The sequence below is a fragment of the Tiliqua scincoides genome, chromosome 2, assembly GCF_035046505.1.
Source record: "Tiliqua scincoides isolate rTilSci1 chromosome 2, rTilSci1.hap2, whole genome shotgun sequence".
Lineage (NCBI taxonomy): Eukaryota > Metazoa > Chordata > Lepidosauria > Squamata > Scincidae > Tiliqua > Tiliqua scincoides.
The window spans coordinates 10,100,742-10,104,665 of NC_089822.1; the positions used below are offsets into that span (position 1 = coordinate 10,100,742).

The 3,924-nt window shown below is 45.2% G+C and overlaps 1 pseudogene; it reads right to left on the reverse strand.

The window, feature by feature from the left end:
• Positions 1–2,380: 2,380 nt before the first annotated feature.
• LOC136642820 (5S ribosomal RNA) lies at positions 2,381–2,497 on the reverse strand (annotated as a pseudogene).
• Between the last annotated feature and the right edge of the window lie 1,427 nt (positions 2,498–3,924).

A 3,924-nucleotide genomic window follows, 5' to 3' on the forward strand; every position in this document is an offset into this window, starting at 1 on the left:
TACCTGCTCTCCACCCCCACCAAATATAAGAGGACAACACATTAAATGGTACCTCTTTGCCAAGTTAGCAGAGTTGTTTCCACAGCAACAATGGGGAGGGATGTAACACTTCCTGTCCTTATTATCCCACTCCTACCCAACCCTTGTGTGTGACATTGGAGTCAACAAACCTTGGTAAGTTTTCCTTGGCAACTAGAATCCGTCAGATCTCCAAATGCCATTGGATAATAAGCCAACCCCTAAATCTGATGGAGCAGATTCTTCCAAAGAAATATTGTCATGGATTCACCTACGCCTAGTATAATCAAACTAAACTAAAGTTGTTACTTGAACAAAAACCAGCCAGGAAGAGGCCAGGCTGAGTCAGGACCATAAGGCATGGACAGGTCTGGTCCATGGCTTATGGTCCATGCCTAGAGGGCAGGAGGTCTGGTCTAGGGGGTAGAGCCTCCCTTAGCCCAAAGATAACATCAGAAGGTCGCCAGTTCAAGGACACCGGCAGCTCCCTGAACGACTGAGAATGGCGAGACATTGAAGCAGCTGACAAGCCCAGCTGAGTGATTCCACCTGCTCTTGGTGCGAGCAAGAAGCGTCTTGGCTGCCCTCCATGTGAGAGATGGAGCTGCTTGTCAGCCTGCGTGGGAGAACTGGCGGCCAGAAGTGAGACCAAACCAGGAAGATCCATTCTGAAATGTTGTTGGTTCTTGAAAGAGAGAACCTCTATGATTGTAAAAATCCCCTGGAGGGATTTAGAAACACCTGCCTATGTAAACTGCCTTGAACAAAGTCAGAGGAGTAATCCGATGACCAGAAAGGCGGTATATAAATACCTAGTTATTTATTTATTTATTTACAGGGTGGGGAATCAGTATCATTTTCCCACTGAAGAATTCTACACACAACCATGCAAACACATCTCAGTTCCTTTTTTGTTTCCCCTGAAACAGCTTCTCATTGCAAAAACAGTTTCAAGGGCAAATAGCAGGTTTGGGGGAGCAGTTTTAAGAAGACGATGTCTCACAAGGAAACCCTGGTCTGTTCCAAACCTCAGTCCTTCCACCATAGATTGAAAGTGGCACCTTTAATGCTTCTTAGCAAGGCATTTAATGTAACTTTAGTGTGATTAGGCCCTTAGGGGTACCTCGGCAGATCAGGCAGTGTGGAAGATGTTCTGTGAAGGTCAACAGTAACTCAGGTTGCCTTTACTGCTGTTTATCCACCAGACATAAAAGGAATACAGCACTAGGCTTTTAAGAAGAGTTCATTTGCCCTCCAGTCATCTCCATGCACAATAATTTATTTATTTATTCAATAAATTTATAGCCCGCTTTTCCACTCCGCTTAGGGGCCTTCAAGGCGGCTTACAAAACATTCCAATATGACAAAAATATGCTAAAACATTAATAAAAACAATTAAAACCATAAAACAGCAAGACACGGTTGGATCATTAAAAGATGTTGCATGAAAAAGCACCAGCTCCCCCAGTGTCAGCATTTAAAAGCTTCCTTAAATAAAATAAAATATTCAATTGCAGAAGTCATTAGCTGCTATTTTGCATGGGGTCATCTTGCGAAGAAGGCCTGTCAGTCTAGCCTGGAAAGGTCACAATTCATAGTGCCTAGGTTGGGCTCCTCAATTTCATCATCCCTGTACAGACAGAGAAGCTGCTGTGATGCTTACATTTAATTTTGAGTAGAGACCCCAAAAACACGTTTAAATATAGCAGCTGTTATTTAAAGCTGGTTTTAGTTGCTCTGCAACTTGTCAGGGAGGAAAGATGTACTGCTGGAGGGCTTTCTTGCTGCTGGATGCCTGAACATCCGATGTTTTTAAAGCATAACATTATTTAGAAGTCTTAAAAACGAGGCTGCAAAAACAGCGTTGGAGGATGTGGAGAACAGGTTAAAATCACGGATTTAGGTCTGACTCCATCTTGGAGGCCCGCAGCCATTTTGCAGCAGCTGTGGGAGCAGAGCTTGCGAGTGGACTGGGAAAGATGCTCCCAGTCTGGAACCACTGGGTGAGGGACCTGTTAATGTGCTGGATCTTCAAGGTCTTGCTAATTGGGAATTGGCTCTAGTTGTGCTTCTTCAGTTGGGAGGTGCCAAGATCAGTTCTCTGCCATCAGCAGAGGGATGGACCAAGGACTGTCTCCATTTGCCATCTCTGTAACCACAAATATCATCAACTTTAAGCCCAAAGGGAAGCACTAGCCTGGATTTCTTTATTGTATTGATCTTCTTGTTCCTTCTCCCAAGTGACACTAGAGGAGGGTTAGGGGAAAGCACCATCCTAGACAAGCATCTCCACCCACCCCCCTGCATTCATACCCATTGTTGGTTGGTTGGCAACCTTTCAGTCTCGAAAGACTGTGGTATAAGCCTACAGCACCCAGTATTCCCAGGCGGTCTCCCATCCAAGTACTAACCAGGCCTGACCCTGCTTAGCTTCCGAGATCAGACGAGATCGGGCATGTGCAGGGTAACAGTTGCTGACCCATTACTTAATTGACTGAAAATTAAAATACAGTGGACAATCTTAAGGTTGCTTTCTGGAAAATTAACTCAATCTAACCCGTAGGGCTAATGCAACATGTAGCCTTCCTTTCAGAAATCTAACTTATGGGGAAAAGGTATGCCTATGAATGTACTTTGCTCCTTCCGTCCCCCCCCCCCCCCAATATTTTTTCTGCTGCCACTGGCGCTGATTGGGCTAGCTTCCTAGGGCATATTAATGGAAAGGTAGGATATAAATTTAACACGCATTTCTTCACAGAGGACTGGCATGCAGCTCGCAACAGTTTTAAGTTCATTTATGTCTCCCCCACCCTCACGAATGACATGTACTGTATTGAGAACAATGACAACGCACTGCTAAAAAATGGATAAAAACCAAGATTCTTTCCGTGTAGTGCTGTGGTTTTCAGGCTCTCAGGGAGTTGGAGGACTGCAGTAAGTCCTTGCAGGGGAGGGGAGGGAGGCAGCAGGGGCAAGAGGAAGGCAGTGACACGATCCCCAGGATTGTGTCGCTAAGGGGGGCTGCAGGATGTACTCACCAGTCCCTGCAGTAGCCTGTCGGGGGTGCAGGGAGCCCTGCACAAGTGTCTTCAGAGCTCTCAGCTTTCTACAAGCGAAAGCAGAGCAATCGCGCTCCACTTTCACTTTTGGAACATTGGCGAGCCCTGCAGATCCCCTTAAGGGGGCAGAGCCCGTGGCCAGGGCTGTCAGGCTGGGATGTCACAATGCCCCAGTTTCAATAGCTCTGGTGTAGTGTTTTACCAACGTATAAACAGGTATGTGCTCATCAGTAAAACACTACACAACAGTGGTTCTCAAACTTTTAGCACCGGGACCCACTTTTTAGAATGAGAATCTGCCAGGACCCACTGGAAGTGATGTCATGACCGGAAGTGACATCATCAAGCAGGAAAAATTTTTACAATCCTAGGCTGCAATCCTACTCATACTTACCCAGGAACAAGTCTCATTGACTCTCAGTGTTAAAGACATATACAGAATAGCCTGTTAAAAGTACAGATCTGAAACATTGCCCCAAATGCAGTCACATACCAGTCTAATATATTAAAAATAAAATACTGAAACGAATGGGGGCCCACCTGAAATTGGCTCACGACCCACCTAGTGGGTCCTGACCTACAGTTTGAGAAACACTGCTACACAAAATGAATCGTAATCATATATACAATGACATTAAGATTGGTTTTTGGGATGTTTAAATCAGTGCACACGTCAGATGCAAAGGAACTGATTGCTAAGGCAACACGCCCATCCTCCAACTCTGGAATTAGTTTTAGAAATTATCCTAGTCAAACGAGGATTCAGGAAGAAGGGATTTCAGGGCAGAGCAAAACCATTTAATAACGCAGGACTGGAACAAAAGATCTCTGTCTGTCCCTAGTCTGG